Source organism: Scyliorhinus torazame, chromosome 1 (assembly GCF_047496885.1).
Source record: "Scyliorhinus torazame isolate Kashiwa2021f chromosome 1, sScyTor2.1, whole genome shotgun sequence".
Classification (NCBI taxonomy): domain Eukaryota; kingdom Metazoa; phylum Chordata; class Chondrichthyes; order Carcharhiniformes; family Scyliorhinidae; genus Scyliorhinus; species Scyliorhinus torazame.
In genome coordinates this window covers 209,038,871-209,062,839 of record NC_092707.1, presented here as the reverse complement: position 1 = coordinate 209,062,839, position 23,969 = coordinate 209,038,871, and the positions used below count along the sequence as shown (strand labels likewise).

The following is a 23,969-nucleotide window of genomic DNA, read 5'->3' as shown; positions in this document are numbered from 1 at the left end:
CCCAGGAAAGAGTTGGTGCTCACTTGCGACGCATCTCCCTTTGGTGTTGGGGCAGTTCTGGCACACAGAGGGCAAAACAGACAGGAAAGGCCTATAGCGTTTGCTTCTAGGTCGTTAGCAGCAGCAGAGCGAAAGCCCAAATTGATAAAGAAGGACTGGCTGTGATCTTCGTAGTGAAGAAATTTCACCAGTACTTGTATGGGCGGAAATTCACGATAATCACAGACCACAAGCCACTGAAAGAAGACAAAGCAGTGCACCAATAGCTTTGGCCCGGATTTAATGCTGGGCCCTATAACTGGCAGCATACCAATATCAACTGGAGCATCGGCCAGGAACCCGGGTGGCAAATGCCGATGCACTAAGCAGGCTGCCATTCCCAGACACCCCACCATTGGTACCCAGAATGGAAGAAACGGTGACGACACTACAATTCCTAGACACGCTTCCAGTGGCCGGTCAAAACATTTGTTTGTGAACACAAAGGTACCCGGTTTTAGCAAAAATAAAACACATGATGATAACAGGGGAGATGGTCAAAACGGTCCAGGCGGAATTCCACCCCTACTGGAGCAGAAGAGAGCAGATCACTGTGGAAGACGGGATACTGCTATGGGGAGCTCGAGTAATTGTTCCAAGTCAAGACCGTCGAGCCATACTGGCTGAACTACATCATGGACACCCTGGAGTCTCAAAAACGAAGATGCTGGCCAGGAGCTATGTCTGGTGGCCGGCCTGGACACAAACATAGCGACATTAGTAGGTCGGTGCCAAGAATGCCAACAAGGGCAGAAGGTGCCACCGGCAGCCCCGCTACATCCATGGGAATGGCAGGGTAGACCATGGTCGCGACTTCATGTCGGTTTTGCAGGCCCGTTTATGGGTTCAATGTTTTCCAAATGGCTGGACGTTTACAAAATGAACTCGGCAAGCACAACAGCAACCATCGAAAAACCTCTCACCTCGTTTGCAACACATGGTATCTCGGAGGTGTTAGTTTCAGATAATGGGTCGGTTTTCACCAGCCATGAGTTCACACAATTCATGAAGTCAAATGACATTCGGCGCATAAGGACGGCACCATACCACCGGCATCAAATGGATTGGCGGAGAGAGCCGTCCAACTCTAAACGTCAGGTTGAAAAAACAGTCAGCAGCATCAGTAGACAGTAAACTGTCACGCTGGCTATTCGACTATAGGACAACCCCACCGCCACAACGGAAATAACACCGGCGGAGCTGCTCATGGGCAGACGACTCCAAACCAGGCTGAGCCTACTATTCACAAATTTAGGCATAAGAGTAGAACGACATCCAAGAGGCCCGATGCAGGGGCAGTTCAATGCGGGTGAAAAGGTATGGGTCAGAAATTATGCAAATGGCCCCAGGTGGGTAGCAGGAACAGTCAGGCCAGGACAGGACCTGTGTCGTATGAGATACGTGTGGGAGAACACGTAATTAAAAAAAGCACCTGCACCATGTGCGGACCTCTGATTCGTGAGATACGTGTGGGAGAACACGTAGTAAAAAAAGCACCTGGACCAGGTGCGGATCTCTGAATCGTTTCCTCCCCCGAAGCTGACTCAGACCAGAATCCCGAGGACCGTGGAGAGTCCTCCCCGACAAACTATTCACATCCCTCCGGCACCACTGGGGAGGACATCGGACTCTGATGTGGATACCATGGATGACGCCACGGCTGTCCCCCTGCCGCCGGAGGAAGAGGGCAAACCCCCCCCTCAGGTGCTCTCATCGGAAAAGACGGGTGCCTAGTTGTTATACCCCCTCCCCCCACATCGGAGGCCGAAGTGGAGGGTCCGGACCAGGCGCAGATACGAAGCAGGAGATCCGTGAGTCACGAGGACCATGGGGCTCCTTGGACTTTGGGAGGGAGGGGTGCAGTGACTTAGGCTAGGCCTTTGAGATTGGCCAATTAGAATACAAGTTCCCTGATTAGTGGCCCAATCAGGGAACCCCTTTCTCTGTATATAACAGGGAGTGTCAGAACCTCTGCACTCCCAGTGTAGACAGCAAGCTGAATGCACCTGGTTGTTCGGCTGTTGGTTTCATAAATAAAAGGAATTCTGGTGAAGGGACTTCTACCTCCGTAGACTTATTGCACACTTCTTTGCCCACTCTCCTAGCCTGTCCAAGTCCTTCTGCAGTCCCCTTGCTTCCTCAATAATACCTGTCCCTCTGCATATCTTTGTATCATCTGCAAACGTAGCAACAGTGCCCTCAAATCCTTCTTCCAGATGGTCAATGCACATTGTGAAAAGCTGTGGTCCCAACATCAACCTGAAGCTCACCATTGGTCACCGGTTACCATCCTGAAAAGGACCCCATTTATCCCTACTGTCTGCCTTTTGCTGGTCAGCCAATCTTCTATCCATGCCAGTATCTTACCCTTAACATCATTAGCCACCCATATTGCCAGTTACCTAAAACTAGTCATGGCCAGTTGAAAGGTAATCTCTCCAGATCGGCTCCCTTCCCCGGAGGGTTCATAGGAAAAACCTCACTTTTGCCCACGTTCAATCTATATCCTGAGAAGGAACCAAACCTTCTCGGCACTCCCATTATCTTTCCCACATTAGCGAGAGAGTCTGTGACATGCAACAGTAAGTCATCTGCGTCCAGAAACACTTATGCTCCCGATATCCCCTCTCTATACCCTTCCACCCAGCTGTCGACTTAAGTGCAACAGTCAACGACTTGATCGCCAAAGCAAACAGTAACGAGGCAAGTGGACATCCCTGCCCTGTACCCTATACAACTGAAAGTAGCCTGAGCTTAATGTATTGGTGTAAACACTTGCAGTGGGACCCTGTACAAAAGCATAATCCACAAAATGAATTTAGGCCCAAAGCCAAACTGCACCAATATCTCAAAAAGATAATAATAATCTTTATTGTCACACGTAGGCTTACATTAACACTGCAATGAAGTTACTGTGAAAAGCCCCGAGTCGCCATATTCCGGCGCCTGTTCGGATATACTGAGTGAGAATTCAGAATGTCCAAATTACCTAACAGTCCGTCTTTCTGGACTTGTGGGAGGAAACCGGAGCACCCGGAGGAAACCCACGCAGACACCAGGAGAACGTGTTAACTCCGCACTGGCAGTGACCCAAGCCGGGAATTGAACCTGGGACCCTGGCACTGTGAAGCAACCACTGTGCTACCATGCCGCCCACACCATACCCCACTCCATCCAGCCAAACGCTTTCTCTGTGTCCATAGAGGTAATTACCTCTGGATCAGCCCCCGATGAGGGTGACAGCATCACATTCCAAATGTCTCCAAATGTTGGCCGACACCTGCCGGCTCTTAACAAATGCTGCCTGATCCTCAGAAATTACCCTGGCAGGCAGCCCTTCAAACGAGTTTGCAACACCTTCGCCAACAGCTTTGCATTAGCGTTCAACAGAGAAATGGGGCGTTATGACCTACACTGCACAGGATCGTCAGCCTTTTTCAAGATTAAGGAGATTGATGCCTGCCGTCAACACCCCCTGGGACAAAGAATCGTTAAACAAGTTCAACACGCGTGGCCCCAACTTAGATGTAAACATTTTACAAAATTCCACAGGGAATCCATCCGGGCCCGTGCCTTCCCCGACAGCATTGAACAAATACATTTCATTATTTCCTCCAGCAGAGTGGTGCTTCTAGCTCTGCCCTCTTTCTCGTTCCACCACCAACCCATCCAGAAACTGTACCATCGTTGAGTCTTCCTCCAGAGTCTCCGACTTGCATAACCCCAGTAAAAAGACTCAAATACTCCGTTGACCTTTTCTGGAGCAGGAACCAACCCTCCCCCTGAGTCCCTAACCTGTGTTATGTCCCGAGAGGCCACCTGCTGCTTCAGCTGGTAAGCCAACAAAAGCATTCTTCCCATAATCGTAAAACGTCCCTCTCGCATAACAAAGCTGACTAACCACCTTCTACGTCAACACCAACTCACTTCTACGTCAACACCAACTCAATCTCCATCTGGAACGTCTTCCTCTCCACCAATAGCTCTGCAAATCATAGATCATAGAATTTACAGTGCAGAAGGAGGCCATTTGGCCCGTCGAGTCTGCACCAGCTCTTGGAAAGAGCACCCTACCGAGGCCCACACCACCCTATCCCCATAACCCAGTAACCCCACTCAACCAACCCTAAGGCGAATTTTGGACACTAAGGGCAATTTAGCATGGCCAATCCACCTAACCTGCACGTCTTTGGACTGTGGGAGGAAACCGGAGCACCCGGAGGAAACCCACGCACACACGGGGAGAACGTGCAGACTCCGCACAGACAGTGACCCAAGCCAGGAATCGAACCTGGGACCCTGGAGCTGTGAAGCAATTATGCTAACCACTATGCTACCGTGCTGCCCACTATGGTGCAGCAGAGTATTGAAGTCCACCTCAAAGATGGATTTCACCAACCTTTGCCTCTCCACGCTACTCGACGTACCCCTGTGAGCATTAATTGAAATTAACTACCCCCCACACCCTCCCCCGGTACCTCCTTTACTGCTGCCCAGAACATGAGGAGGTGAGACCTCCTCCTTCTTATTAAACTCCACATACGTTCCAATGGCAGAAGCTATCCTCTAACAAATCTCCTCGTTTGCGAGCCACGCTATATCCAATCTCCATGGGGCCGCTGAGTGCAGCCCGCCTCCAAACACAAACCCACATAATGTGAAGCATGGCCAGGTGTGATAATTGCCATTGCCGAATACTAGGCCGCCACCACCCAGGGAATAATTTTTAAAAATAAATTTAGATTACCCAATTCATTTTTTCCAATTAAGGGGCAATTTAGCATGGCCAATCCATCTGGCCTGCACATCTTTTGGGTTGTGAGGGCGAAACCCACGCAAACACGGGGAGAATGTGCAAACTCCACACGGAGCCAGGATTGAACCTGGGACCTCGGCGCTGTGAGGCAGCAGGGATAACCCACTCTGCCAGCGCGCTGCCCTCACCCAGGGAATAATGACTTAGCCACTACAAAGAAATCAATATGAGAGTAGATGTGAAAAGAAGGAACACTCCTCCCTCAGGTATCTGAACCTCCACGGGTCGAGCTCCACCTGCTCCAAACTCTAGCAGCTACTTTGCAACCCCCAATGTTGCAAAGGACTTGGGAAACAACCTATTTAAATTGAGATCAAGCACAAAATTAAAGACCCCGCCCATGATTAACTTATATGAGTCCAGGTTGGGGATGGCTACCAGCACCCTCTTGATAAAATCCCAGTTTGGCGTGTACACGTTCACCAAAACCACAGGAGCACCTGCCAACACCCCACTCACTATCACACATCTCACCCCTGAATCCAGCAAAATATTAGCCACTGAAAAGGGAACCCCTCCTATTGATCAACTCCCTCGTCCTCGTGTCACAGCTCGAGTGGATCACTTGCCTCTCCCACCCCCTCCTCAGCCTTATCAGATGAGTCTCCTACAAGAAAACCACATCCATCTTCAAACTTTTAGATGGGCAATCACCCGGCACCTTTGAACCCCCTTATGTTCAACGTAACCAGCATGATTGGGGGCCTTTGCAACCCCCTCCCCCACCCCCACCCCTACTATGATCAGCCATATCCCACCCACAAGATAGTCCGACAGGGCCCCACCTCACCTCAGCTCCAGGCCCACCCAAAATGGATGCCGCCACCCCACTCAAATAAATATCTCAACAAAGAAACCTTCATTGTCAGCAGTCTGTCCCTCCTGCAACCCCTCCTCCCATCTGCCTCACCCCCCGTCAACTAGCATCTCTGCCAGCATGGAGACCCCCATCTGAGGAAAAATGCGAGTTATCCACAAAATAAATCAGCAAACCCGAACCCAAGTTTTTAACATTGAACATTATGCAAACCAATACCCACACCCACTCCATCCTCCTCAACATCTTTAACAATATTATGAGAAACTTAAAACCAATAACCCGGATATAAGATAAAGGGCATGATAAATACAATGAGCAAGAAAGTAAAAAGCCTAACACTCAGATGCAACCAACTACCTCATTCAAATTTCCCCCAGTCGATGTTTCTTTGATAAGTAATTTGTCTCCTCCAGCATGTCAAAGTAATGGTCACTGTCTCCGAATGTGACCCGCAGGCGAGCCGGGTAGACCACTTCAAGCTCACTTTGCTCTTGTAAGAGTTGTCTTCGCCTTGTTAAACTCCGCTCGCCTTTAGGCCAGTTCTGCACAATGTCCTGGTAGATTCTGACAGTGTGGCTCTCCCATCTACATTCTCGGGTGCCTTTATGCTCACCTGAGGATATTTTCTTCATTCAAATACCTGTGGAGTCAGATTATGATTGTCCGTGGCGGCTACCTAGATCTGGGCACCTTGTCACAACAACTGGTGGGCACGGTCCATTTCGGGAGGGTTGGCGAAGACCCACTCCCCACCAGCTTCCCAAACATCTTCGCCACATAGTCCGTGGTATTCGTACCTTCTATGCTCTCCGACAGCCCAACAATCCTCAAATTATGATGCCTGGAGCGATTCTCCAGGTTATCGACCTTGGCCTTCAATGTCTTCTGCCCCTCCACCAACATTGCGACCTCTGCCTCCAAGGAGGCAATCCAATCACCATGGTCTGTGACCGTCTCCTACACCTTACAAATCGTTGGGCTCTGTACCTCAATCATTGTTCCACCCTGTCCAGAGCTGCACGAATGGACTCAATCACCTTTGTCAGATCTTCCGTGACTGCCTGCCTGGTTTCTAAACACCTCCACCAGGAATTCCACCAGCCTCTCAGTTGTCCACTGAGAGGGCAACGATGACAGAGACCTCCACTATTTTCTCCCCTCCTGCGACACAAAGGCCTTCTGAGTCAGACGAGGACCCCTTGTTCGACTTATTCCTCGTGTTATAACCTCGACATCCCACGTCGGAGCAATCCAAATTCTCCACCTTCACCATTTTTACATCTGAACAGAACCCATTTAAAAAAACAAATCCCAAGCAAGAGCCACCTTATGTGTGACCGTTCACTTTGTGGCCGCCACTGGAAGTCCCACATGGTGCTTTTTTAATATCAGCTTTCAGCATTTTAATTCGCCAATGATTAAAATCTTCAACATCCATAATGTATACAAGGCAGTTTGTCAATATTATCATTTCCAAAAAAGAGAACCATTTGCTGTAGGGCCAGTTGAGAAGGATTCGTTAAATGGCAAACTTTACTCTATTTTTCTATAAGTCTTCTCAAAGGCCAGTTCTGATTACATCATTTCTTTAAAATGACATATAGTTATTTCAGAAGATGCTCTCAGATTTTCTGTCTGAAAGTCACATTGAAGATTTTTTTATCACTGAGAAAAACCTTACTGATATCCATCTGTTTCAATCATAAAATCTCTTATGGTCATTGCCATGAAAGTTTAATGCTTGAAGCAAAAGGACAAGAGAAGCTCACCATGCAAACCAATCTTGATTGCTTCTTTTTCTTTTTAGTGTCAGCTCAAATTTAACACCCATTAGACTTTAATTTGCCCAGTCCCAAGCACTAATTTCTTTTTATGATTCCATGTTCACAGTTTATTTTTGTGGGATGGTCCTGCACTCTGTATAACAAGTCCTAAAGACAAATGGATAGTAAAGAAATTTTCTAAATTAATGGCGTTAGAACCATAGAATTCCTACAGTGCAGAAGAAGGCCATTCAGCCCATCCAGTTTGCACCGACCCTCAGAAAGAGCACCCTACCTAGGCCCCTGTCCCCACCCTATTCCCATAACCCCACTTAACCTGCACATCTTTGGACTCAACCATCTCAAAAGACTTGTCAAATTTTCTTTACTTGTAATAAGACTCATTTATTCAGACTATTCTGATGTCAAACACCTTCAAGCTTAAACACAACTCCACTGGGATGATTTTTAAAATGTAGGTGCTTGCTTGGGATCTTGTTACATGGGGCATTTCAGCCTTGGTTAAAAATGGACAAAGAGCTGATGCCAGAGGTGAGGTGAGTCTCTTGACATCAAGGCAACATTTAACCGAGCATGTCATCAAGGAGCCCTAGCTACACTGGAGTCAATGGGATTAAGGGGGGAAGCTCTCCACTGGTTGGAGTCATATCTAGCACAAAGGAAATAGTCGTGGTTGTTGGAGGTCAGTCATCTCAGTCCCGGAACATCACGGCAGGACTTCCTCAAAGTAGTGTCCTAGGCCCAACCATCTTCAACTGCTTCATCAATGACATTCCGTCGAACATAAGGATGTTCATAATGCGACCATCAATTCACTGAGAGACACGTTGAGAAGTAAACCATGGTTTTAATCAGCTTACAACTGAGCCTGCCTGTGACCGGTACAACAATGAATGCCGTCCCACAGGTCAGCTGCCTGTATACTTCCTGTAAGGGGTGGAGCCATGGGCGAGCCCGTACATGCCCCGACATATCCCCCTGTGGGTGAAGCCGTACAATGGCCCATAGGTGGAGCCCACAGGGTTAAACACATAACGTAACAGGATACAGCAGTAACATGATATCACAGTGCACTGGTGAATTAACAGTAGTTCCATTCACCACAGTTCACTGATGATTGCATAATGTTCAGCACCATTTGCGACTCCTCAGACACTGAGGCAGTCCACGTGCAAATGCAGCAAGACCTGGATAATATCTAGGCTTGGGCTAACAAGTGGCAAATAACATTTGCGCTATACAAGTGTCAGGCAATAACTATCTCCAATAAGTGAGAATCAAACAATCGCCCCTTGGCATTACCATCACTGAATCCCTCACTATCAACATCCATTGACCACAAACTGAGCTGGACTAGTCATATATATACTGTGACTATAAGAGCAGGTCAGAGGCTAGGAATCTTGTGGTGAGTAACTCACCTTCTGACTCCCCAAAGACTGTTCAGCATCTACAGTGCACAAGTCAGGAGTGTGGTGGAATACACCCCACTTGCCTGGATGAGTGCAGCCCCAACAATACTCAAGAAGCTCGACACCATCCAGGACTAAGCAGCCGGCTTAATTGGTGCCCCTTCCAAATACATTCACTTCCTCCACCACAGGCGCACAGTAGCAGCCATTTGTACCATCTACAAAATGCACGGCAGGAATTCACGAAGTCTCCTTAGGCAGTACCTTCCAAATCCACAACCACCACCATCTAGAAGGACAAGGGCAGCAGACACATGGGAACACCACGACACGGAGATTCCCCACCAAGTCACTCACCATCCTGACTTGGAAATATATTGCCATTCCTCCACTGTCGCTGGGTCAAAATCCTGGAACTCCATCCGTAATAGCAGTGGATGTACCTATGCTACATGGACTGTAGCGGTTCAATAAGGCAGCTCTCCACCACCTTCTCATGGACAATTAGGGATGGGCAACAAATGCTGGCCTAGCCAGCGAAGCCCACATCCTGCATGTGAATAAAGAAAAAAAATTTGAACAACATGTCCTGCCCAGCAAAGCTTGTCATGAGTGATTAGCACCTCGATGCTGAACAAGTGCTTCGGGAGGTGTTTTGCTGTGGTAGCAGGTTGGAGGTGGACCTTAGTTTCCTGGTTGTATACAGAAAGACCCATTTTCTCACAAGCTTCGGAGAAGGAGTTGGCAATAACCTTCTGTTCAAAGAGTAAAAAGTACCCGGCTTTCCAATCTTGTCAGCGCTTCATTGTAAACACTGTGGATCTCCTTTTTGCCCCAACACCCAGTGAGGGATATCCATCCTTGGAAGGGGAATATAAGAGTGGGATAGAGAGAAGTACATTGGGCGGGATTCTCCCAACTGAAGGCAGAGTGTTGACACCGTTGTAAAAACTGGAGAGTTTAACGATGGTGCCATCGGACCGCTATGTGTAGCGATCCTCTGCCCTACAAGGGCCCAGCACGGCACTCAAATGGACACCGCGGGTCTGCGCATGCGCGCTGCGACCGGCGCGAATGCACGCATGCGCAGTAGCTCCCTTCTCCGCGCCGGCCCCGACGCAACATGGTGTAGGGCTACAGGGGCCGGCGTAGAGCAAAAGAGGCCCGCACCACGAGAGGCCGGCCCGTCGATCGGTAGGCCCCGACCGCGGGTCTGCCCATAAACCATCCTCAATCTCTCCTCCCAGCTCCTCCTCCCACTTGCGCTTCAGCTCATCGGTCTGCGTCTCCTCTGACCCCATAAGTTCCTTGTAAATGTCCGAGACGCTCCCTTCTCCTACCCACCCTCTGGAAACCACCCTGTCCTGAATCCCCCTTAGCGGTAGGAGTGGGAAGGGTGACACCTGTTGACATAGGAAGTCCCACACCTGCAGATACCTGAATTTGTTTCCCCTCGCCAACCCAAACATATCCTCCAGTGCCCTCATACTCGGAAAGCTCCCCTCTATAAACATATCCCCCATCCTCTCAATCCCTACTCTCCGCCATATCCCGAACCCATCAGCCATACTTCCCGGGGCAAACCGGTGATTATAACAGACTGGGGACCAGACCGATGCTCCCTCTGCTCCCACATGTCTCCTCCATTCCCCCAGAATCTCAGGGCCGCCACCACCACGGGGCTGGTGGAGAACCGTGCCGGCGGGAACGACAGAGGCGCAGTTACCAACGTCCCCAAACCGGTGCCCTTGCATGAAGCCGCCTCCATACGCTCCCATGCCGACCCCTCCCCCACCACCCACTTCCTGATCATGGCTACATTGGCCGCCCAGTAATAGTTGCTAAAATTTGGCAGAGTCAGCCCGCCCTCTCCTCGACTATGCTCAAGCATTACCTTCCTTATCCCACGGGGTCTTGCCCGCCCAAACAAAGCCAGAGATCACTTTTTTGACCCGTTTAAAAAAGGACCGCGGAATAAAGATGGGGAGACATTGAAACACGAACAGGAATCTCGGGAGGACCGTCATCTTCACCGCCTGCACCCTCCCAGCTAATGACAACAGGAGCGCGTCCCATCTCCGAAAATAGACCTTCATTTGGTCTACTAGCCGGGCCAGATTTAATTTATGCAGCCGGTCCCATTCCCGCGCCACTCGAATGCCTAGGTACCTAAAGCTTCCCCCTACTAATCTAAATGGCAGCTCCCCCAATCGCCTCTCCTGTCCACTCGCCTGGACCGCAAACATCTCACTTTTCCCAATATTTAGCTTATACACCGAAAACCGGCCAAATTCCCCTCGAATCCTCATGATTTCTTCCATCCCCTCTAATGCATACGATACATACAGAAGCAGGTCGTCTGCATAGAGCGAGACTCTGTGCTCCACCCCCCACTGGGCCAGCCCCTTCCAGCTCTCAGAGCAATTACCAACGGCTCTATAGCTCGCGCGAACAACAGTGGGGAGAGGGGGCATCCCTGTCTCGTCACCCGGTGCAGTCTAAAATAGTCCGATGTTGTCCTATTCGTCTGTACACTTGCCAGAGGAGCCTGATGCAGCAACCTGACCGAGTCAATAAAGCCCCGCCCAAATCCGAACCATCCCAGTACCTCCCACAGATAATCCCATTCAACCCGATCAAAAGCCTTTTCTGCATCCATTGCGATCACTACCTCCACCTCCCTATCTTTCGGGGGCATCATGATCATATTTAACACAGAACATAGAAAAATACAGCACAGAACAGGCCCTTCAGCCCACGATGTTGTGCCGAACCTTTGTCATAGATTAATCATAGATTATCATTGAATTTACAGTGCAGAAGGAGGCCATTCGGCCCATTGAGTCTGCACCGGCTCTTGGAAAGAGCACCCTACCCAAAGTCAACACCTCCACCCAACACTAAGGGCAATTTTGGACACTAAGGGCAATTTATCATGGCCAATCCACCTAACCTGCACATCCTTGGACCGTGGGAGGAAACCGGAGCACCAGGAGGAAACCAATGCAGACACGGGGAGGACGCGCAGACTCCGCACAGACAGCGACCCAAGCCGGAATCGAACCCGGGACCCTGGAACTGTGAAGCAATTGAGCTATCCACAATGCCACCCCGAAGAACAAATAAATCTACACTATCATTCTACCGTAATCCATGTACTTATCCAATAGCTGCTTGAAGGTCCCTAATGTTTCCGACTCAACTACTTCCACAGGCAGTGCATTCCATGCCCCCACTACTCTCTGGGTAAAGAACCTACCTCTGTCATCCCCCCTCTCTCTTCCACCATTCACCTTAAATTTATGTCCCCTTGTAATGGTTTGTTCCACCCGGAGAAAAAGTCTCTGACTGTCTACTCTATCTATTCCCCTAATCATCTTATAAACCTCTATCAAGTCGCCCCTCATCCTTCTCCGTTCTAATGAGAAAAGGCCTAGTACCCTCAACCTTTCCTCGTAAGACCTACTCTCCATTCCAGGCAACATCCTGGTAAATCTCCTTTGCACCTTTTCCAAAGCTTCCACATCCTTCCTAAAATGAGGCGTCCAGAACTGTACACAGTACTCCAAATGTGGCCTTACCAAAGTTTTGTACAGCTGCATCATCACCTCACGGCTCTTAAATTCAATCCCTCTGTTAATGAATGCTAGCACACAATAGGCCTTCTTCACAGCTCTATCCACTTGAGTGGCAACTTTCAAAGATGTATGAACATAGACCCCAAGATCTCTCTGCTCCTCCACATTGCCAAGAACTCTACCGTTAACCCTGTATTCCGCATTCATATTTGTCCTTCCAAAATGGACAACCTCACACTTTTCAGGGTTAAACTCCATCTGCCACTTCTCAGCCCAGCTCTGCATCCTATCTATGTCTCTTTGCAGCCGACAACAGCCCTCCTCACTATCCACAACTTCACCAATCTTCGTATCGTCTGCAAACTTACTGACCCACCCTTCAACTCCCTCATCCAAGTCATTAATGAAAAATCACAAACACCAGAAATGATCCCTGCGGTACGCCACTGGTAACTGGGATCCAGGCTGAATATTTGCCATCCACCACCACTCTCTGACTTCTATCGGTTAGCCAGTTCGTTATCCAACTGGCCAAATTTCCCACTATCCCATGCCTCCTTACTTTCTGCAGAAGCGTACCATGTGGAACCTTATCAAATGCCTTACTAAAATCCATGTACACTACATCCACTGCTTTACCTTCATCCACATGCTTGGTCACCTCCTCAAAGAATTAAATAAGACTTGTAAGGCAAGATCTACCCCTCACAAATCCGTGCTGACTATCCCTAATCAAGCAGTGTCTTTCCAGATGCTCAGAAATCCTATCCTTCAGTACCCTTTCCATTACTTTGCCTACCACCGAAGTAAGACTAACTGGCCTGTAATTCCCAGGGGTATCCCTAGTCCCTTTTTTGAACAGGGGCACGACATTCGCCACTCTCTAATCCCCTGGTACCACCCCTGTTGACAGTGAGGACGAAAAGATCATTGCCAACGGCTCTGCAATTTCATCTCTTGCTTCCCATAGAATCCTTGGATATATCCCGTCAGGCCCGGGGGACTTGTCTATCCTCAAGTTTTTCAAAATGCCCAACATATCTCTTCCTTCCGAACAAGTATTTCCTCGAGCTTACCAGTCTGTCTCACACTGTCCTCTCCAACAAAATGGCCCCTCTCATTTGTAAATACAGAAGAAAAGTACTCGTTCAAGACCACTCCTATCTCTTCAGACTCAATACACAATCTCCCGCTACTGTCCTTGATCGGACCTGCCCTCGCTCTAGTCATTCTCATATTTCTCACATATGTGTAAAAAGCCTTGGGGTTTTCCTTGATCCTACCCGCCAAAGAATGTTCATGCCCTCTCTTAGCTCTCCTAATCCCTTTCTTCAGTTCCCTCCTGGCTATCTTGTATCCTTCCAACGCCCTGTCTGAACCTTGTTTCCTCAGCCTTACACAAGTCTCCTTTTTCCTCTTAACAAGACATTCAACCTCTCTTGTCAACCATGGTTCCCTCACTCAACCATCTCTTCCCTGCCTGACAGGGACATACATATCAAGGACACGTAGTACCTGTTCCTTGAACACGTTCCACATTTCACTTGTGTTCTTCCCTGACAGCCTATGTTCCCAACTTATGCACTTAAATTCTTGTCTGACAACATCGTATTTACCCTTCCCCCAATTGTAAACCTTGCCCTGTTGCACGCACCTATCCCTCTCCATTACTAAAGTGAAAGTCACAGAATTGTGGTCACTATCTCCAAAATGCTCCCCCACTAACAAATCTATCACTTGCCCTGGTTCATTACCAAGTACTAAATCCAATATTGCCCCTCCTCTGGTCGGACAATCTACATACTGTGTTAGAAAAGCTTCCTGGACACACTGCACAAACACCACCCCATCCAAACTATTTGATCGAAAGAGTTTCCACTCAATGTTTGGGAAGTTAAAGTCACCCATGACTACTACCCTGTGACTTCTGCACCTTTCCAAAATCTGTTTCCCAATCTGTTCCTCCACATCTCTGCTACTATTGGGGGGCCTATAGAAAACTCCCAACAAGGTGACTGCTCCTTTCCTATTTCTGACTTCAACCCATACTACCTCAGTAGGCTGATACTCCTCGAACTGCCTTTCTGCAGCTGTTATACTATCTCTAATTAACAATGCCACCCCCCCACCTCTTTTACCACCCTCCCTAATCTTATTGAAACATCTATAACCAGGGACCTCCAACAACTATTTCTGCCCCTCTTCTATCCAAGTTTCCATGATGGCCACCACATCGTAGTCCCAAGTACCGATCCATGCCTTAAGTTCACCCACCTTATTCCTGATGCTTCTTGCGTTGAAGTATGCACACTTCAACCCATCTCCGTGCCTGCAAGTACTCTCCTTTATCAGTGTTCCCTTCCCCACTGCCTCATTACACGCTTTGGCGTCCTGAATATCGGCTACCTTAGTTGCTGGACTACAAATCCGGTTCCCATTCCCCTGCCAAATTAGTTAAAACCCTCCCGAAGATTACTAGAAAACCTCCCTCCCAGGATATTGGTGCCCCTCTGGTTCAGATGCAACCTGTCCTGCTTGTACAGGTCCCACCTTCCCCAGAATGCGCTCCAATTATCCAAATACCTGAAGCCCTCCCTCCTACACCATTCCTGCAGCTACGTGTTCAGCTGCACTCTCTCCCTATTCCTAGCCTCGCAATCACGTGGCACCGGCAACAAACCAGAGATAACAACTCTGTCTGTCCTGGCTTTTAACTTCCAGCCTAACTCCCTAAACTCGTTTTATTACCTCCACACCCCTTTTCCTACCGACATCGTTGGTACCAATGTGCACCACGACTTCTGGCTGCTCCCCCTCCGCCTTAAGGATCCTGAAGACACGATCTGAGACATCCCTGGCCCTGTCACCCGGGAGGCAACATACCTTCCGGGAGTCTCGCTCGAGACCACGGAATCTCCTATCTATTCCCCTAACCATTGAATCTCCAACAACTATTGCTTTTCTATTCTCCTCCCATCCCTTCTAAGCCCCAGAGCCAGACTCAGTGCCAGAGACCTTGCCGCTAGGGCCTTCCCCCGGTAGGTCATCCCCCCCAACAGCATCCAAAACGGTATACTTGTTTTGAAGGGGAACGGCCACGAGGGATCCCTGCACTGTCTGCCTGTTTTTTTTTCCCCTGACTGTAACCCAGCTATTCTTGTCCTGTACCTTGGGTGTGGTTACCTCCCTGTAACTCTTCTCTATCACCCCCTCTGCCTCCCGGATGATCCGAAGTTCATCCAGCTTCAGCTCCAGTTCCCTAACACGGTCTTTGAGGAGCTAGAGTTGGGTGCACTTCCCGCAGGTATAGTCAGCGGGGACACCGGTGGTATCCCTCACCACCCACATCCTACAGGAGGAGCATGCAACTGGCCCAGCCTCCATCCGCTCTTACCGTACAGAATATAGCTGCCCTGTGGACCAACAGGATCTCCGCCCTCCGACTCTGCTCCCAGTCAGCTGCACTTTCTGTAAACTCCTGGCTCTCTTCTCACTCTTTGCGGAAATGTAGGAAACAAAATGAAAGGAGCACCTTACTCCCTCCTCACCTAACTCCCTCAGTCACCAAACTCTCACTATAGCACTCAAATGCACCAAATTCAGCACTCCCTCAGTCACCAAACTCTCACTATAGCACTCAAATGCACCAAATTCAGCACTCAGTGCAAACAAAGTCTGCACTGTCGGGGATCACTTTTATACTGTGAATCTAGCCTCTGAAAACTGGCCTAATCAATTAACTAATTAACAAGCTCCAGCTGCGGGACTTCCGGTTGCGGCGATGGCCAGCTAAGCCGCACGTTTCGGCAGCTCCAGCTCGAAAGGACCTTCGGGCTCATTTAAGAGCCCCAACGGGAAATTGTTTCGGGACGAAGCCCGGTGTGGGGTGAGGCAACAGGGAGTCCCCCCCAGCGGAAAAGAAAAATATCGGCGGCCAGATCTCAGAGAATCCTCGAAGGCAGCGGCAGAAGGAAGAAAGGAGCAAGGTGGCGGCGGACGGAGCGCAGGCGACATGGGGACTGGACCAGGATGAGTTTCTAAGACGGTGTGTAGAGCTGTTAAAAAAGGAGGTGCTGGCCCCGATGCTACAGGCAATCGAGGGGCTTAAAGAGACACAAAAGGCCCAGGAGATAGAGCTACGTGTGGTGGAGCAGAAGGTAACGGACAACGAGGACGAGATCCTGGGCCTCGCGGTCAAAATGCAGACGCACAAGGCGCTCCATAAGAAGTGCATCGAAAGGATTGAAGTCCTGGAAAACAGATCACGGAGAAAGAACCTCCGGATCCTGGGTCTCCCCGAGGGAGTGGAAGGAGCTGACGGCAGGGCTTACGCGAGCACGATGCTACGCTCGCTAATGGGAGCTGAGGCCCCCTCGGGCCCCTTGGAAGTGGAAGGGGCCCACCAGGTCCCTGCGAGGAGACCAAAGGCTGGAGAACCACCTAGGGCGATGATTGTGCGATTTCACCGCTTCAATGACAGAGAGGTGGTTCTGAGATGGGCCAAGAAGGTACAAAGTAGTGGATGGGAGAATGCGGTGATACGAGTGTATCAGGATTGGAGTGCGGAGGTGGCGAGAAGGACGTAGAGTTTCAATCGAGCCAAGGAGGTGCTGCACAAGAAGAAAGTGAAGTTCGGAATGTTGCAGCCGGCGCGATTGTGGGTCACACACCAGGATAGACATTACTATTTCGAAACGGCGGAAGAAGCATGGACCTTCATTCAAAACGAGAAACTGGACCAGAACTGAGGGACTGATGTTGGAGAGGAAACGACAATGCTGATGTATATAGAGCTGTAAATTGGGGAGGGGGGGACACTGAGAAATGTGGGCGCCGGTGGGGGGGAAGAAGAGACACAGGCGGGGGATGGGGAATGAGAATGGGGCGGTAGGGGGAAGCTGCTCCATGAGGGGCGGGATGGTTCTAGAGAGCGCGGGGTTTCTTTTTCCCACGGCAGAGAGGTGATGGCGGGAAGACAGGCGCAAGGAGGATGGGAGTTCCTCACACGGGGGGGGGTCAAGGAGAGAGCGGGAGAAGCCGGGGTCAGTTGAAGTCAGCTACCTTCGGTAGCAATATGGGGGAGTAACCATGCTAGATGGGGATCTAGCGGGGGGAGGGGTGGGGGGGAACAACTGGGTTGCTGCTGCGGAGATCGAGAGGGAGCAGGTAAGAGAAAAGGTGGGCGGGGCGGGAATGCACCACCTGGGGGACGGGTGGGTGCGCGGAACCGGGACTGGCCCAGAGAGGGTGATGGCTAGTCGACAGGGGAGGGGGGCGGGCAGCCCCCCAGTCCGCTGATCACGTGGAACGTGAGAGGCCTAAATGGGCCGATTAAGAGGGCCCGAGTGCTCGCGCACTTAAAGGGACTGAAGGCAGACGTGGCCATGCTTCAAGAGACGCATCTGAAGGTGGCGGATCAGGTTAGGTTAAGGAAAGGGTGGGTGGGACAGGTGTTCCACTCAGGGCTGGACGCAAAGAATAGAGGGGTGGTCATGTTGGTGGGGAAACGGGTGTTGTTCGAGGCTAGGAACATTGTAGCGGACAGCGGGGGCAGATATGTGATGGTGAGTGGCAGACTGCAGGGAATGGAGGTCGTGCTGGTCAACATATATACCCCGAACTGGGATGATGCGGGATTTATGAAGCGGATGCTGGGACGCATCCCGGACCTGGAGGTAGGAAACCTGGTAATGGGGGGGGGGACTTTAGCACCGTGCTAGGCCCAGGGTTAGATAGATCTAGATCCAGGACCGGAAGAAGGCCTGCAGCGGCCAAGGTGCTTAGGGGGTTTATGGACCAAATGGGGGGAGTGGATCCGTGGAGATTTGCTAGGCCGCTGGCCAAAGAGTTCTCCTTTTTCTCCCATGTCCATAAGGTATACTCCCGGATAGATTTCTTCGTTTTGGGAAGGTCACTGATTTTGAGGGTGGAAGGAACTGGGTACTCGGCCATAGCTGTTTCAGACCATGCCCCACATTGGGTGGATCTGGAACTAGGAGAGGAGAGGGAGCAGCGTCCACTCTGGCGACTGGATGTGGGATTATTGGCGGATGAGGGAGTCTGCGGAAGAGTGCGAGGATGTATCGAAAGGTACCTGGAGGCCAACGATGATGGGGAGGTCCGAGTGGGGGTAGTATGGGAAGCGCTGAAGGGTGCGGTCAGGGGAGAGTTGATCTCCATCAGGGCTCACAAGGGGAAAACAGAGGCCAAAGAAAGGGAAAGATTACTGGGGGAGATTTTGAGTGTGGATAAAAAATATGCGGAGGCCCCGGACGAAGGACTATACAGGGAGAGGCGACGACTCCAGACGGAGTTCGACCTGCTGACCACAGGGAGGGCAGAGGCACAGTGGAGGAAGGCACAGGGGATGAGATATGAATATGGGGAAAAGGCGAGTCGCCTGTTGGCCCACCAGCTTCGAAAGAGGACAGTGGCGAGGGAAATAGGGGGAGTTAGGGATGAAACGGGAACCACGGTGCGGAGAGCAGGGAAGATAAATGAGGTGTTTAAGACCTTTTATGAGAGGTTACATGGGTCCCAACCCCCAGAGGGAAAAGAAGGGATGCAGCAGTTTCTGGACCAACTAAGGTTTCCGAAGGTGGAGGAGCAGGAGGTGGCAGGCCTGGGGGCGCCAATTGGAGTGGACGAGGTGACCAAAGGGCTGGGGAACATGCAGGCAGAGAAGGCCCCGGGACCAGATGGGTTCCCGGTGGAATTTTAAAGAAAATATGTGGACTTGTTGGCCCCACTGCTGGTAAGAACCTTTAACGAGGCCAGAGAAGGGGGGACCCTACCCCCGACAATGTCGGTGGCGACGGTATCACTAATCTTGAAGCGAGATAAAGACCCGCTGCAATGAGGGTCTTATAGGCCTATCTCACTCCTAAATGTGGACGCCAAGTTGCTGGCAAAAGTGCTGGCAATGAGGGTAGAGGATTGTGTCCCGAGGGTCGTGCACGAAGATCAGACAGGGTTCGTAAAGGGGAGAGAATTGAATGTCAACGTGCGACGGCTATTGAGGGTGATAATGATGCCCCCAGCAGAGGGGGAGGCAGAGATAGTGGTGGCAATGGATGCAGAGAAGGCATTTGATAGGGTAGAGTGGGAGTATCAATGGGAGGTGCTGAGGAGGTTTGGGTTCGGGGAGGGGTTTGTCAGCTGGGTTAAACTCCTCTATGGGGCCCCAATGGCAAGTGTAGTCACAAATCGGCAAAGGTCGGAGTATTTTCTTTTTTTTTTTAAATATATTTTATTGAAATTTTTTTCCCTGAGCAACATTTTTCCCGCTTACAAAACAAGCGAAACGATAACAGTAACAAAACAGAAATTTTTTAACTTTTTAACAATAGTAATAATAGTAGTAATAATATACAAGTAACAAAACCTCGTACTCTATTGCCCTATACTCAACTGCCTCCACCCCCCCCCCCCCCCTCCCCCCTGGATTGCTGCTGCTGGTCATCCGTCTTCCCTCTAACGTTCCCCTAGGTAGTCGAGAAATGGCTGCCACCGCCTGGTGAACCCTTGAGCCGATCCTCTCAGGGCAAACTTCATCTGCTCCAGTTTAATAAACCCCGCCATATCGTTTACCCAGGCCTCCAGTCCGGGGGGTTTTGCCTCCTTCCACATGAGTAGGATCCTGCGCCGGGCTACGAGGGACGCAAAGGCCACGACATCGACCTCTTTCGCCTCCTGCACTCTCGGCTCTTCCGCAACTCCAAATAGAGCTAACCCCCAGCCTGGTTTGACCCGGGCCTTCACCACCTGCGAAATCACTCCCGTCACTCCCTTCCAATACCCTTCCAGTGCCGGGCACGCCCAAAACATATGTGCATGGTTTGCCGGGCTCCCGCCACACCTCCCACATTTGTCCTCCACTCCAAAGAACCTGCTCAATCTTGCCCCCGTTATGTGTGCTCTATGTAGCACGTTAAATTGAATCAGGCTAAGCCTGGCGCATGATGAAGAGGAATTTACCCTGCTTAAGGCATCAGCCCACATACCCTCCTCTATCTCCTCCCCTAATTCTTCTTCCCACTTTCTTTTTAGTTCGCTCACCGACTCCTCCCCCTCTTCCCTCATCTCTCTATAAATCTCTGACACCTTGCCCTCTCCGACCCACACCCCCGAAAGCACCCTGTCCTGAATCCCTTGTGTCGGGAGCAGCGGAAATTCCCTCACCTGTTGTCTCGTGAACGCTCTCACCTGCATATATCGCAAGAAATTCCCCTGGGGTAACTTATACTTTTCCTCCAGTGCTCCCAAGCTCGCAAAAGTCCCATCTATGAATAAATCTCCCACCTTCCTAATTCCCAACTGGTACCAGCTCTGAAATCCTCCATCCATTCTTCCTGGAGCGAACCTATGGTTGTTCCTGATAGGGGACCCCACCAGGGCTCCCCGCACCCCTCTCTGTCGCCTCCATTGCCCCCAGGTACTTAATATTGCCGCCACCACTGGGTTTGTGGTAAACCTTTTCGGGGAGAGCGGTAGTGGCGTCGACTATCTAGCGGAACGTTAGGGGGAAAATAGATAGCCAGCAGCAGCAGCCCAGGGGGGGGGGGGGGGGGGGAGAGGGAGGGGGGGAAGGGGGTAAATTGTTTGTGTTCTAGATGGGGTGAGGGGGTGGGGGGAGCATTATTTAGTGTTATTTGGTTAGTTTACTATATTATTTAAACAATGTTATATATCAGTTATCATGGGGCGTCATTCTCCGACCCCCCCGCCGGGTCGGAGAATGGCCGTTGGCCGCCGTGAATCCCGCCCCCGCCGAAGTCTCCGGTACCGGAGATTGGGCGGGGGCGGGAATCGGGTCACGCCGGTTGGCGGGACCCCCGTTCAATTCTCCGGCCCGGATGGGCCAAAGTCCCGCCTACAATTGCCTGTCCCGCCGACGTAAATCAAACCTGGTATTTACCGGCGGGACCAGGCGGCGTGGGCGGGCTCCGGGGTCCTGGGGGGGGGGGCGCGGGGCAATCTGACCCCGGGGGGTGCCCCCACGGTGGCCTGGCCCGCGATCGGGGCCCACCGATCCGCGGGCGGGCCTGTGCCATTGGGGCACTCTTTCCCTTCCGCCTCCGCCACGGCCTCCACCATGGCGGAGGCGGAAGAGACTCTCCCCACTGCGCAAGCGCGGGAAACTTTCAGCGGCCGCTGACGCTCCCGCGCATGCGCCGGGAAACTGTCAGCGGCCGCTGATGCTCCCGCGCATGCGCCGCATTTCCGCGCCAGCTGGCGGGGCAACAAACGCCATTTCCGCCAGCTGGTGGGGTGGAAATCCCTCCGGCGCCGGCCTAGCCCCTTAATGTTGGGGCTAGGCCGCCAAAGATGCGGAGCATTCCTCACCTTTGGGCCGGCGTGATGCCCGTCTGATTGGCGCCGTCTTTGGCGCCAGTCGGCGGACATCGCGCCGTTGAGGGAGAATTTTGCCCCATGTTACCGTTTTTGTTGATTTGTCAGGGGGCAAAACTGTGTTTGAAAACTTTAATAAAATATATATATTTTTAAAAACAAGCTCCAGCTGCAAGTGCCTCCAAGTAGAAGCTTTGTTTAAAGCTGATTGAAAATTCACCTTCTTCTAAACCAAACAGCAACTTTTAAGTTAATTAACTAAATAAAAGAAAGACTAGACTTTAGATAAAAAATGAAGCCTTCTACTCCCTCAGTCACCAAACTCTCACCTTCTTACATTGGCCACCAACTGCCTACCCTTAACAAACCCCGTCTGGTCCTCCCCAATAATGTCCGGAACACAATCCTCAATCCTGGAGGACAAAGTTTTGGCCAGCAGTTTGGCGACGACATTCAAAGGGATATCGGCCTGTAGGACCCACACAGCTCCGGGTTCTTGTCCCACTTCAGAATCAGCGAAATCATGGCCTGTGACATCGTCGGGGGCAGCAGCCCTCTTTCCCTTGCCTCATTGAACATCCTCATCAACACCGGCCCCAATATCCGAGAAAACCTTTTATAAAATTCCACTGGGTACCCGTCCGGCCCCGGGACTTTACCCGCCTGCATGGCCTTCAGATCCTCCACTATCTTTTACAACCTGATTGGGACCCCCAGCCCTTCTACCAGCTCCCCGTCCACCTTTGCGAAATTCAAACCCCCAAGAAGTGCCTCATCCCCTCCGGCCCTGTAGGGGGTTCCGACCTATACAGCCTACTGTAGAAATCCCGAAACGCCTTATTCACCCTGCTGAATCTCCAACCAGGTTCCCATCTCATTTACTTTCCCTATCTCTCTGGCTGCCTCCCTCTTTCTAAGCTGCTGTGCAAGCATTCTGCTGGCTTTCTCTCCATACCCATAGATCACCCCCCTCGCCTTTCTCAGCTGCTTCACCACCCTCCCTGTGGTTAACAAGCCAAACTCCGCCTGTAGCCTCCGCCGTTCCCTTCAAAGCCCTACCTCTGGGGTCTCCTCATACCTCCTATCAATCTGTAGTATCTCCTTAAACCAGTCGGTCTGTCTCTGCCCTGTCCAGCTTCTCCCTATGGGCCCGTATCGAGATCAGCTCCCCTATGACCACCGCCTTCAGTGCTTCCCAGACCATTGCTGCTGAAATTTCCCCCGTGTCGTTGACCTGCAGGTAGTTCTGAATACATTTCCTCAGCCGCTCGCACACCCCTTTGTCAGACAAAAGTCCCACATCTAACCTCCAGTGTGGGCGCTGGTTACCGTCTTTACTAACCTGCAGGTCAAACCAGTGCGGAGCATGGTCTGAGATTGTGATCGTCGAGTACCCCGTGTCCACCACCCCTGCCAGTCAGGCCCTGCTCAAAATGAAGAAATCGATCCGGGAGTACACTTTATGCACGTATGAGTAGAAGGAGAACTCCTTCACCCTCGGCTACCCAAACCTCCATGGATCCACCCCCCCATCTGCTCCATGAACCCTTTTAGTTCCTTTGCCATTGCTGGCACCCTGACCGTTTTCGAGCTGGACCAGTCCAAGCCAGGGTCAATAACTGTGTTGAAGTCCTCTCCCATGACCAACCTGTGCGAGTCCAGGTCCGGTATCTTCCCCAGCATCCTCTTTATAAACTCCACATCATCCCAATTTGGTGCATATACATTTACTAATACCACTTGCACCCCTTCCAGTTTCCCACTGACCATAATGTACCGACCCGCCTCAAACACCACATGTTTATTGATCAGAATCGCGACTGCTCTAGTCTTTGAATCCAGTCCCGAGTGAAAGACCTGACTGACCTAGCCTTTCCTAAGTCTAATCTGGTCAGTTACTCTAAGGTGCATCTCCTGCAACATTACCACGTCCGCCTTCAGTCCCCTAAGATGCGCGAACACATGTGCCCTCTTGACCGGCCCATTTTCCCTCAAACATTCCAGGTGATCAGCCTAGTTGGGGGGCTCATTGCCACCCCCCCACCTCCCCCCCCCCCACCCCCCCCACCCCACCCACCCCCACTTCGCCGATCAGCCATCAACCCTCACCCATTCCAGGTGATCAGCCTAGTTGGGGGACCGCTGCTGAAAGGTAATGGAATTTTGGCT

At 51.0% G+C, this 23,969-nt stretch overlaps 1 protein-coding gene across 8 annotated transcripts in view; it reads right to left on the bottom strand.

Moving 5' to 3' along the window:
• The window catches only part of LOC140418616 (adhesion G protein-coupled receptor B2-like), a 1,340,408-nt gene that overhangs the window by 643,590 nt on the left and 672,849 nt on the right, over window positions 1-23,969 (bottom strand). The gene's annotated exons all lie outside the window — the stretch shown is intronic.